We start from the raw sequence: 13261 nt of genomic DNA, 5'->3' as shown, positions 1-13261 counted from the left end.
CAATTATGTTTCAAAATGCACTTGAAAACACATGAAGCTGCCTTATACGGAATCAGGCCTTTTTGGGGTATGCGTGTGTGCGTCTTTCAAGGTCAGTATTGTGTACGGAGACTGACAGCAGCTCTCTGGAGGCAAAGGCAGAGATCTTTCAGATCACCTCCCATGTTGTCCCTTTTAACTGGAGACGGCAGGGATTAGAATAATATCATAGAATCATAGAGTTGGAAGGGGCCACACAGGCCATCTAGTCCAACCCCCTGCTCAACGCAGGATCAGCCCAGAGCATCCTAAAGCATCCAAGAAAAGTGTGTATCCAGCCTTTGCTTGAAGACTGCCAGTGAGGGGGAGCTCACCACCTCCTTAGGCAGCCTATTCCACTGCTGAACTACTCTGACTGTGAAAAACTTTTTCCTGATCTCTAGCCTATATCGTTGTACTTGAAGTTTAAACCCATTACTGCGTGTCCTCTCCTCTGCAGCCAATGGAAACAGCATCCTGCCCTCCTCCAAGTGACAACCTTTCAAATTCTTAAAGAGGGCTATCATGTCCCCTCTCAACCTCCTTTTCTCCAGGCTGAACACTCCCAAGTCCCTCAACCTATCTTCATAGGGCTTGGTCCCTTGGCCCCAAATCATCCTCGTCGCTCTCCTCTGTACCCTTTCAATTTTATCTACGTCCTTCTTGAAGTGAGGCCTCCAGAACTGCACACAGTACTCCAAGTGTGGTCTGACCAGTGCCGTATACAACGGGACTATGACATCTTGTGATTTTAATGTGATGCCCCTGTTGATAAAGCCCAAAATGGCATTTGCCTTTTTTACTGCTGCATCACACTGCCTGCTCATGTATACCTTACAATCCACAAGTACCCCAAGGTCTCGTTCACACCTGGGACCGTCATCATGCAAAGCAGAGGCTCTTCCAGAGAACTGCAGTCCCTCCCTCTTCACAAACAGAGTAAGATGGGTAGAAATCACGAGGATTGTTCAGTGGTGCGTCTTTGCCTTTCGAATGCCCTCCCTTTTGATGCTCACGTGGCCCTTTCTTTTCCTCTCCTTTCGGTGCCAGGCCAAAGCATTTTTACCCAGTTTTAATGGAGGAGTATTTTAATGGCTTGCTTCTAGCCGGAGGGCTATTTTGTTAATATCCTTTTGTACTGCTCAGTGTTTGTCTGATGCGTTTTATGGCCATGCTTGCTTTTCATGGTTTGTTTGGATTTCTTTGTACGTTCTATGTCTGTTCTCTCAGCCAACAAACTGGGGAGCAAGCTGGGCATGGCGTTGTGAGAGCTGCAAGGAGAACTTCTGTTCTTCATGACAGCAGCAATGGTGGAGAAAGGTCCTCCACAGCACCTTTGTCAGTAAACTACGAACTTCTTAGTTGCAACGTAGGCGATTTCTCTCGGCCTTTCCTCATGGGGCTTGGTCTCCAGGCCCCGGATCATCCTCATCACTCTCCTCTGCACCTTCTCCAATTTGTTCATGTCCAACCAGCTGCTTCTGGGAAGTCCATAAGCAGGATGAGTGCAACAGCACCCCACACTTCCCAGCCAACTGTCCCAGCCAACTGTCTCCAGGGGGAGTCGATATCCATTACAGCTAGTGGCCATCAACAGCCCAGCTCTTTGTGAATTTATTCTCCGCATTTAAAGCTATTCAAGGTGGTGGCTGATTCTGTGAAGGGTCAAGGGGGTGGCAGGTGACAATGGATGAGTGAGAGGTTGGTAAGTGTACTGCATAGTGCAGGGGGTTGGACTAGATGACCCAGGAGGTCCCTTTTAACTCTATGATCCTATATAGAGGGTGGAGCAGAGTTGTTCTCTCTCTTGACCCGGAGGGATGGACCAGAACCAATAGGGTGAAATTAATTCAAAAGAAATTCCGTCTAAACATCCGGAAGAAGTTCCTGATGGTTAGAGTGGTTCCTCAGTGGAACAGGCTTCCTCAGGAGGTGGTGGGTTCTCCATCTTTGGAGATTCTTAAACAGGGGCAGGATAGCCATCTGACGGAGAGGCTGATTCTGTGAAGGCTCAAGGGGGAGGAAGGTTACAGTGGATGAGCGAGAGTTGTGAGTGTCCTGCATTGTCCAGGGGGTTGGACTAGATGACCCAGGAGGTCCCTTCCAACTCTATGATTCTATGGCTGTCAACACATCCCTGCGGCAGCAAGTTCCAGAGTTTCACTCTGTGCTGTGTGAAGAAGTACTTCCTTTCATCTGTTCTGAATCTTTGTTGTTGTTAGGTGCGAAGTTGTGTCCGACCCATCGCGACCCCATGGACAACGATCCTCCAGGCCTTCCTGTCCTCTACTATTCCCCGGAGTCCATTTAAGTTTGCACCTACTGCTTCAGTTACTCCATCCGGCCACCTCATTCTCTGTCGTCCCCTTCTTCTTTTGCCCTCGATCGCTCCCAGCATTAGGCTCTTCTCCAGGGATTCCTTCCTTCTCATGAGGTGGCCAAAGTACTTGAGTTTCATCTTCAGGATCTGGCCTTCTAAAGAGCAGTCAGGGCTGATCTCCTCTAGGACTGACCAGTTTGTTCGCCTTGCAGTCCGAGGGACTTGCAAGTCTTCTCCAGCATTAGAGTTCAAAAGCCTCAATTCTGTGACGCTCGGCCTTCCTTATGGTCCAACTTTCGCAGTTCTGAATCTGACTTACTACAAAGCAACTTCTTGAATACAAAGCAACTTCTTGGGACAAAGATGCTTAGGTCAGATGCCTGTCAGCTGAGGGTACGTCTCAACAGCCGTTTGAGCTGTATTACCAATGAACCCATGAGTGCTGTTGCTAAGTCCTGTTGTTTTCAACAGGCCAGCCTGGTTCTAATTTGAGAATGGCTGTCAATCTAGTTTCCTGTTTCATGGTCTTCAAGGGTACACTGTGACCTCTGAGGTCATCAGCCGCTGGTCTCGCCCGAGAACTTGACACAAACACACACGCTGGGTCTTTCTTTTGGTGCTTAAAATTGCACATCCTTAACCAGAACTGCCTGCATGGCGGAATGACAAAGCAATTGACAACGGCCAGCCGAGACTGAGGTCCCGACCCTTAGGAGCAGATGTTGGCCTTTCTTATTTGGACAGCTGCACAGAAAATGAAAAGATGGTGTCTACTGATGTGTTGAGGATTCCCCCCACATCAGCCAGCCCCTGGGGGTGTTTCTGGCCCGGTCACCTCTAGGAGCTCCACAGTTGCTAACCCGTACTATAAAAGTCAAACCATTTTGATGTCTACTTTCCGTAAAGGATGAACCGAACAAGGAAGACCTGCCACCTATTTTAAAACACCGTTGGCTGTGGCCTACTGGTGTGATCTCTCTGATGTCCTTTTTAGCAGGGGGGCTATTTTTACTGCCATGTGTTTTTGTGCCATGCTATGTTAATTTTGGGGCTTTTATGGGGGTTTTATTGTATTTGGAGTTTTTATTGGGTAACTTGCCATGAGCAGGCTTGGCGAGATTGCCGGGGAATAAGCCAGATAGATAGATAGATAGATAGATAGATAGATAGATAGATAGATAGATAGATAGATAGATAGAGAAAGAAAGAGAAAGAAAGAAAGAAAGAAAGAAAGAAAGAAAGAAAGAAAGAAAGAAAGAAAGAAAGAAAGAAAGAAAGAAAGAAATCCCTTGGGGAGTCTGCTTTGGATGGAATTTGGACCCCCTTCTGTTTGGCTCTCTCTCTCTCATTCTGCCTCAGCAAGTTATCACGGACGTTTTGCTGGTCCTCCAAGATCATAGACTGGCAGCTAGAATAAGGATCCCAGAGGGCCCATAAACTATCCAGATTGTCATCATCTCAATCTTACAACCAGCATGTTTTGCTTCTGCCTCCCCTCATTTTCTCTCCCAAGAAATTCTGTTCCACCAATATTGTGGCTGTGACGGAGATGCTTAATGAGTGTTTTTTTAAAAAATGTATTTCCAGAAAGTCCATGTCTTTTTGCAAGGTAGTTCATTTCTCAAGAGGCCTGGTATGAATCAACAGCTCGCCCCTTCTTGGGTGCCTACGTAATTAGGTGCTTCCTCTAACTCTCTTCCCGTTTTGTGATTTTAAAAAAGCTCAGCACAAGATACCTCAGCAAACACATGATCTGGACCAGCACCATTTTTAATGGGCCACTTTCTCTTTCCTGAGCACTTATTTTGACAGAGACCTTTTTGCACCCGGAATTCAGACCTTTCCATCCCGGACTGGCGCCGATGTCAACTGGAAGCAGGAATGAGCCCCGCAACCGGACAAGTGCTGGGCCGGGACGAATTCCGGGTGCAGAAAAGGTCAGAGAGAATGTTGTGGGCCTCAAAAGCCAGTACCCTGCCCTTATTCTGGAAACTAGTTGTTCCAGAGTTTACTTCACTTTCTCTGCATCACGCTGAAAGTTTTTTGGAAGGGAGCTTATTGTGGATTTAATACTATTCATTAAGGAATGTGATCTATATAAATACGAATATTATCGTATTTACTCTGGCTTCCTTACATAATGTGTCATGTAGTGGCTGGGGTTGCCAGAGCTGTCCAGAATCTAAGCAATGGAATCATCACGTGTCAGCCACTGAGGTACAGAAGCCCCAGTCCTCCATCTGCATGCGGGGACCATGGAAGTAACCTGCCTCAAAGGCTAGGGTTGCCAACCTTAAGGTGGGGCCTGGAGATGCACCAGAATTACAACTGAGAATTTCCTCTGGAGATGATGGCTACATAGGAGCATGGACTCTATCACATTATACCCCATAGTCCCCCACCCACCCCCTTCAATGGACACCCTTCCTGGGCTCCATCCCCTAAATCTTCAAGAATTTCTCAACCTAAATTTGGCAAGCCAAGGGATGTTGTAGGGATATACTGGAAATTAAACCCAATGTGAGCTTAGAGTTCTGTGTCTGGAGTTAGAATCATAGAATCCTAGAGTTGGAAGGGGCCATACAGGCCATCTAGTCCCACCCCCTGCTCAACGCAGGATCAGCCCTAAGCATCCTAAAGCAGTGGTCTGCAACCTTCTGGTTGCCGCAGACCGCTGCTCCGGAATGGCGGGAGAGGGTGGCCCGGGGCCCCGTGCATGCGAGGCAGCCCCAGCGCAAACGCGCATGCACGGACCAAGGCCTTCGCAGCCCGGTACCGGGCCGAGGCCCACGGGTTGGGGACCACAGTCCTAAAGCATCCAAGAAAAGTGTGTATCCAACCTTTGCTTGAAGACTGCTAGTGAGAGGGAGCTCACCACCTCCTTAGGCAGCCTATTCTCACATCTAGTCCACCCTCTGCAGAATGCAGGAAATTCACAACGACCGATCCACCCACCGTGACCCCAATTCAATGCCCCGATGGAATTCCTACCCTAAAACTTTTGGTCCCCTTTAGCTCTCTTCCAAACTGTGCCACAACCAGAGGAACAATTCCTCCTAGTCATCAGTTTATATTGAGAAACTGGTGTGAGGTGGAGAGCTTCTCTCACATGCTCCTCCCCCAAGTTCTGTTTCAATCCCAGATGCATGCCCCACGAGGGGGGCAGTCCAAAGGCCTTTCAGCAGGCAGACAAGTCTACCCGGATGAGTCTGTGGCTTTTGGGGGGGGGGACACCTGGTTGCCAGGTGTGCTTCTGCTTCTGATTACTTCTGGATTTTGTTGGTCTGCAGCCCTGGGAGTCCATCAGGATCCCACCATCCTAAGCCCCAGGTGTTACTGCTTCCCCGCTGCCTTCACATAAGCAGCCAACTTGGGTACATGCCTATGGGAAAAGATGGGGAAAAGTTTGATTCACTTGTTATAAGGCACACCTGGCTGACCTCTTGAGGCCAGCAAGTCAAAATAAATCTTTTGAGGAAAACAAGGGCAAGAGAAGACCTCCAGGTTTCCTGGAGGATGCCTTACAACAAACCACGGCCGTATGCAGGAGACCTGGGGTTGATTCACACATGCAAGAATGTCTCTGGATCCAGTCTTTGTCATCTGGAAACAGGCTGTGTTAGAACAGTGGCCCAATGTTTATGGAAGGGCTATGGTGCTTCGGCTAGTATGGAAATGGCTACTGAAAAATCTTCCTCAATTCATTCTGGCTAGGGTGTAGTCTTTTACCCAGTCCCTCCCGTCTACAGTGAATTCAATTTGTGTTTTGATTCTGGGCGTTTTAAATTTTCCCTCTGCAACATGCACGACTGATTCGTGGTGACCCTACCTTTCCCCCATGATATCCTTGAGATTTCAAAAACCGCCATGGGTATATGTGCAGCTCTCTGTTTTTTTGCAAATTAACTTGCTGCCTCTTGCCTCCAATGTTGTAGCAAAGCAGTCTTCCCTGATTGGCCAGGGCGTCAGTACAAAATCTTCCTAGATGCCAGTTGCAAGTCTTCCCTTAAAGTGACTGTGCTCCAAAAGCCCTAACTTCTCCCAGCAGAAATTTGCCTCTTGTTATTCCCCCGTCCTCTGCTGTCTCTCCCCCCCCCCCCGTTCAAGAAAGAAAGAGACTCCTGCTGCGCTTGGCTCCCCCCCGCCCTTCTGAGCTTCCCCAATCAAGTGCAGAACACTTTCTGTTTCAACTGGGGGGTGGGATAGAGGAAGACCCGAGTTCAAACTGATCTGAATTCAGCAGGATACACAACGGAATAAACAAAGTAAGTGCAGAATCAGCCTAGGTCAACACTGGCTCCAGGTTTTGGGGGGCCTTAGACAAAACACCTTCAAGTGGCACATCGTGATGTGCTGTCCGAAGTCAAACCCAGGCTTATTAATTTGTGCACTGTCTGAGCTACCTGCCTTTAGCCCAGTATCTCATATACCACAATGCCCTGCTCAACATGACTGCCAGAGGAAGCACCTCCTGCCTTGAGGGTTCCAGTGAGAGTGGTAGGGAACAGGTGATTGAAGAGTGAAGTCAGACCTAGCCTGAAGGTATATCCCTTTGGAGATTGTGGGCACCTTTGCTATTCAAAGGTGATGTGTGCAGCCCCAGCCCCAAATAGTGGTGGAGCAAGCCACAAAATGTCAGGGAGCAAGATTCTATGTAGAAGAAGAGCTGGTTTGATACCCTGCTTTTTATGACCTGAAGGAGTCTCAAAGTGGCTTACAATCGTCTTCCCTTCCTCTGCCCATGACAGACACCCTGTAAGGTAGGTGGATCTGAGAGAGCTCTGAGAGAAACTGCTCTGTGAGATCAGCTCCAAGAGAACTGCGACTTGCCCATGTTCACCAAGCTGGCTGCATGTGGAGAAGGAATTGGGAATCAAACACTGTTCTCCAGAAGAGAGGCCACTACTCATTGTGCCGGGGGTTGATGACCCTGGAGGGTCTACCTCTATGATTCTATGATTTTTACCATGCTGGCACTCTACCATAACTCTAAGTCTAACCTTTCAGGCAGAAGCACTTTTTAACAGGATGCCTTTTAGTCTACCTAGCCAATCAGGAGCCCTGCTTACATAGGCCCACCACTTTCTAAATGTGCTTGGTGGGTACCTGGAAAGGTGTTGGTCATTGACATGGTATGAGGACCCCAGGATACAGCTTCAGCCTCCAACCTGAAGCGCCTACCTGTCTGTTTTTTGCCCGAATGGGGAAGGAACGACTGGCTGCAGAGGAGAGGACACGCAGTAATGGGTTTAAACTTCAAGTACAATGATTTAGGCTAGATATCAGTAAAAAGTTTTTCACAGTCAGAGTAGTTCAGCAGTGGAATAGGCTGCCTAAGGAGGTGGTGAGCTCCCCCTCACTGGAAGTCTTCAAGCAAAGGTTGGATACACACTTTTCTTGGATGCTTTAGGATGCTTTGGGCTGATCCTGCGTTGAGCAGGGGGTTGGACTAGATGGCCTGTATGGCCCCTTCCAACTTTATGATTCTATGATTCTGTGATTCTATGGTGAAGAGGAAGGAAGCCATATGCCGTAATAGGCGTGTGAAGAATGAACTAACTTGGGTTGATCCTGGTTCTGCCCATGATTTCTTCATAGATCCTGGTTCCACCAAGGATTTCTACCTATCCATTTTTATCCAGCCCTTCCTTCCAGGAACTCGTGGTTTTCTCCCAAAATTTGACTTCACAACAACCGCATGAAGTAAGTCAGGTTGAGCGATAGTGCCTTTGGAGACTATCTAGGCCTGGCAACTTTCAAATCAGGCTGTGGCAGGAGCTGCCATACTTGAGGACTGGACACTTGAAACTGAAGCTTGAGTTTCTCATTAAAGTTCAGATTATCTCCATAGCTAGAAGGTGGCCAAATCAGGACTTTTTTTTTTTTGTACCCTTTTAGTCTTTCAAGAGCACGCAGCTGAAATCGGCTCAATGGCTGGGAGGCAAGTTCAGGGATTCCATATGGAAATGTAGCATGTCTAGAAGCACTTAAACGGGGAGGCTCCGGAAGCAAAATCTGGCTGCCAATGGTTGCGACGTTCCATTGTTGCAGGGGGGGAAAAGACTGTGACCATCTACACATCTGGCCTTGCTGGGATGGAAAAATGCTGGCTATTTTTCATTCTGATCCTCTACCAGCCGCTCAAATCCTCCAGTGATCAAACCCACATTTGTTGTTTTGGATGTAACTGGCTTCCTGCTCTTGAAACTTTCTTGTGGTCAAGCCAGTAGTCATTCTGAGTTGTACAGACAACTTCCTGCTTCCTCTCTGGACCGTCCAGCCTGCTGTTCCAGCTCCCAGATTAGACCAACCTGACAGTGGGAAATGAGGTCTTGAAAGCTGACATCTGGGAAGTCCGTCACCTTAATCCCGCAGGCAAAAGGGAACCATCTAGACCAGAAGAAGGCCAACATTTCGGATCTTGCCAAACAGCGCCTGGAGAATTCTTTGTTGTTGGTTTAATACAAGAAACTCGGGCCTCACAGAAGCTTAGGAAAGTAGAGTACTGGGCTTGAGCAGTGCCACAAAACTAAACGCGAGACAAAATTTCAAGGCTACAGGGCAAATTAAAAATGAATTATATTCTGAGCCAAATGGCAGATGCCCAAAGACATTTTAAAAACTCAGATGTGAAACTGTTGTTGTACTAACCAGCATATTTAACTTGTCATTCCAATCACCGTCTGCTCTGGAAAGAGCAAATGTTACACTGAAGATTTAAAAGGGTTCAGAGGAGATCTAGGAAATCACAGAGCGGTTTGCATGTTCTAGATAAATTAGCAGAAACTGTTATTAAGCAGATTGAAGAATTAATCCTGCTGAGAATACACCACAACAAAAGAACAAGAGTCCATTGACACCTTCAACTTTAAGGCTTAAGGACTTAACCAAATTTGTTAAGGGGATGAGCTTTCAAGCATCCCTGCTCTCTTCTTCAGATAGTGAACTGTGAAGGGAACCGGAGTCAGGACTCATGAAACTAATGCCCTTCCTTCTGGACACTTGCTCTTTTCTGCTGGTACAGGCTAGCAGGAGTACCAATTTTGAAAGGACATAGAATCACAGAGTTGGAAGGGGCCATCCAGTCCCACCCCCTGCTCAGTGCAGAATCAGCCTCAAGCATCCAGGATAACTATCTGTCCAGCCGCTGCTTGAAGATGGCCAGAGAGGGGGAGCTCCCTACCTTCTTGTGCAGCCCATTCCACAGCTGAACTAGAATCATAGGATCCTAGAGTGGGAAGGGGCCACAAAGGCCATCGAGTCAATCCCCCCCCAATGCAGGATCAGTGTCAAGCATCCAGGATAAGGATCTGTCCAGCCATTGCTTGAAGACGGCCAGTGAGGGGGAGCTCCCCACCTCCTTAGGCAGCCCATTCCCCTGCTGAACTAGACTCCTAGAATCCTAGAGTGGGAAGGGGCCATGCAGGCCATCTAGTCCCACCCCCTGCTCAGTGCAGGATCAGCCTCAAGCATCCAGGATATGGATCTGTCCAGCTGCTGCTTGAAGATGGCCATTGAGGGGGAGCTCCCCACCACCTTGGGCTGCTCCTTCCACTGCTGCACTACTCTGACTGTGTCAGGTGGGTAGTCGTGTTGGATCGAGACTGCACTTTGCTTTTTATCTGCTCCCAGGTTGAATAAATGCCCACGGGCCGCACTTCATTCGATTTCCATTTTGATTTTGGGCGCTTTAAATTTTCCCTCTGTATCATCCATGATTGAGTCTGCGGTGACATTACCTTTTCCCCACAATATCCAGGAATTAGTATAATTTGCTACATCTGAGAAAAAGCTCTCCAAAAGCAAGTGTAGCTGTCAGCGTTTTGCTGAATTAACTTCCCTTTTCTGCGCTTCCATTGTAAGGTAGCTTCCAGTGGTTGGTCTGAAGTCCCAGAACAAAGGGGATTCCCTCACGTGATAAATATAGTGGAATGCTTACCTAATGCAGGCATTATATTCCAGCCACTCCGCATGACGTCATCCACATCCAGCGTCTGACCAGCTGACAGCATGCTACATTCTCTATTTAAATAAAATAAATAAATTTTAAAGTGTGAGTTTGGGAGTTGCATAAAATGGATTCACCAACCTAAAAAGCTCAATTCACCAGTAGGCAACTAGCAGAAGGAAGGTATGGAAGCTCAAACACACTAAAGCAGGGGTAGTCAAACTGCAGCCCTCCAGATGTCAATAGACTACAATTCCCATGAGCCCCTGCCAGCGTTTGCTGGCAGGGGCTCATGGGAATTGTAGTCCATGGACACCTGGAGGGCCGCAGTTTGATTACCCCTGCACTAAAGTCACCTGCCTCATCCTGCCCTCGGACCCACCTCCCTCTCTCTTGTTCCCTGGGATAGGAATTTCTTTTAACAAATGGTGATGTGCCTGGAACAACAAAAGAGGCGGACACGTGTATAGCTGATGCCAGAAATAAAATATTTTTTCCCCAGTGTTGTAATACAAAGCGTGCCTCTCGAAAGTTTCTTCCTCCCCCACCAAATCAGGAAAAATATTAATTTTTTACTTTATCAAAGGGCTCGTGATCCCAGGGGTGGCATTCAAAAACCACTATGCACCTATGATTCCATGCATAGGTATTGCAACGGAAAAGTATGAATTTAAAAAAATTTAGCGAGCATCGAGAGATCTTTAAACTGCATCAAAATATGGAGGAATGGGATTGGTTGCCTGAACGGATTGACAAGCGGAAGCGCGGCGTGTATAAGGCGCATTGCTCTCTTCTGCCATTTCCAGCCGCAGATGTGTGGAGGGTGAGACACGCGAAAAGTCTGCAGATAAAGGCGAGACAGCAAAAAAGCGAGGAGCTGCTGGGAAGTGTGATAAAATTTAGTGCTTCGCCATTCCGCTGGTATAACGCTATTTTTACTAATGTGCGGAAATGCCCAAGGTTTGAGTTCAGGAGCACCTTAAAGATCTGCAAAGTTTAATTCAAGGCATGTTGACTACTCATTTAGCACATTGATGGCTAATTTATTCTCTCCTCATATATGTTGTCTGGTGATTTCCATTTCATTGTCTGAAGCAGTGTGCATGCACACAAAAGCTGAAACCCTGAATAAAGCTTTGTTGGTCTTAAAGCTGCCATTGGACTCAAACATGGTAAGGTAGAGTATGAGGCACAAAGGACCTGGGTAGCATGGCTAAAAAGGTAAAGGTATCCCCTGTGCAAGCACCGAGTCATGCCTGACCCTTGGGGTGACGCCCTCTAGCGTTTTCATGGCAGACTCAATACAGGGTGGTTTGCCACTGCCTTCCCCAGTCATTACCGTTTACCCCCCAGCAAGCTGGGTTCTCATTTTACCAACCTCGGAAGGATGGAAGGCTGAGTCAACCTTGAGCCGGCTGCTGGGATTGAACTCCCAGCCTCATGGGCAGACAGATTCAGAGAGCATTTCTGCTGCCTTACCACCCTGCACCACAAGAGGCTCTTAGATCCTCTTGATCTAACACTGTTAGCAATTGACAATGCAAGATTTATGTAGAAAAGAATTAATAGAGGGTATTTCATAAATACCCAGGGCCAAATTAGGGTTGCCAGCTCCCAGTTTGGAAATTTGTGGGGATGAAACCTGGAGAGGGCAGAGTTTGGGGCAGTTAAGGAGCTCAACACGGATGTAATGTCAAAGTCCACCCTCTTTAGCAGTCACGTCCTCCAGGGGAACAGACCTCTGTGGTCTGGAGATAAGCTATAATTCTGGGCAGTCTCCAGGCTCTGCCTGGCTGGAGGTTGGCAACCTTATTAGTATGCAGGAACTCGTCAAATTCCAGTTGTGCAGCAGAAGATTCCTCCTCAGGATGCCAACTCCGGCTTAGGGAGTGGAGTGCCATCATTGGGGAGTTTAAATAGTTTCCAGAGGAGCCATTTTCTCCAGGTGAACTGATCAATGCAGTCTGGCGATCAGCGGCAATCCCAGGAGGTGTCCAGGTAACACCTGGAGATTGGCAACCCTAACTCTCCCTTGCTAGGAAACAGTAAAATTCTCAGAGGTGACTTTTTACCAAACTTTAAACCCTCTTTCCGTTACCTGCTCCCTTTTACGCCAACCACACCCTACTTGCCTGAGGGAAGCACCCCCCCCCCCATAGACACACACCTATCACCCCCTCAACACCCTGTGAAATAACAGGGGCCCGCCCTCTGCAGGTCCTTTTATACTCTCTCAAGGCTCCACCTCCTCAGCCATGATTGGATTCCGTTTTCCCTCCATTTCCCCCAGGCCCAATCGCGAGGCTCGAAGGTTGCCTGGGAAATGTAGGCCTGCAGGGAACCAGCCACGTCTGAGGGAAAGGCTGTGCTGAGGCCTGTAGGCCTCACTCCCACTCTGAGGGCAGCTAAGGGGCAAGGGAATGGGCCGAGCTTTGCGGGAAGGGCACGAGGCGGAGAGGGGGGATAAAGGGGGGCAGGGAGAGGGAGAGGGAGGGGGGGGGGCAACAAGAAGGCCAAAAAAGGGTTGTCGATGGCATGTGACTGGTTGGGAAATACCTGGGCATTTTGGGGGTGGAGCCTTCCAAGGCAGGTGAGCAGATCTTTGGAGTCCCGAGTGCACTTCTGGAAGCCTCATTTCAAAAGGGACGTGGGCAAAATGGAGAGGGGGCAGAGGAGAGTGATGGGGGTGATCCAGGGCCTGGGGACCGAGCCCTAGGAGGGAAGGCTGAGGGACTTGGGGATGTCCAGCCTGGACAAGAGGTGGAAGGAGGACAGGTGGAGGGAGGGCTCTTGAAGTATTTGGAAGGTTGTCATTTGGAGGAGGGCAGGGAGCCGTTCCCATCGGCAGCAGAGGAGAGGACTCGCAGGGATGGGTTTAAACTACGTGTAGAACAGTACTGACTATGGGGGAGAAATTTTCCTAGAGTAATTAATTGGTGGATTCGAGTACCTAGGGAGGTGGGGAGCTCCCCCTC

General features: G+C 48.4%; 1 long non-coding RNA gene across 1 annotated transcript in view; it reads right to left on the bottom strand.

Annotated features, from left to right (window-relative positions):
- LOC143836904 (uncharacterized) overlaps positions 1-12470 on the bottom strand; it is a 55554-nt gene extending 43084 nt beyond the window's left edge. The window contains exons 1-2 of the long non-coding RNA XR_013230827.1: positions 12385-12470; positions 10278-10360 (exon numbers count right to left, since the gene is read on the bottom strand). This is a non-coding gene — a long non-coding RNA (uncharacterized LOC143836904). The remainder of the gene's footprint in view (positions 1-10277; positions 10361-12384) is intronic.
- Positions 12471-13261: the final 791 nt, after the last annotated feature.

The sequence above is a fragment of the Paroedura picta genome, chromosome 4 (assembly GCF_049243985.1).
Source record: "Paroedura picta isolate Pp20150507F chromosome 4, Ppicta_v3.0, whole genome shotgun sequence".
Taxonomy (NCBI): domain Eukaryota; kingdom Metazoa; phylum Chordata; class Lepidosauria; order Squamata; family Gekkonidae; genus Paroedura; species Paroedura picta.
The sequence above is the reverse complement of the archived record's forward strand: the minus strand, read 5'-3'. Positions and strand labels throughout refer to the sequence as shown.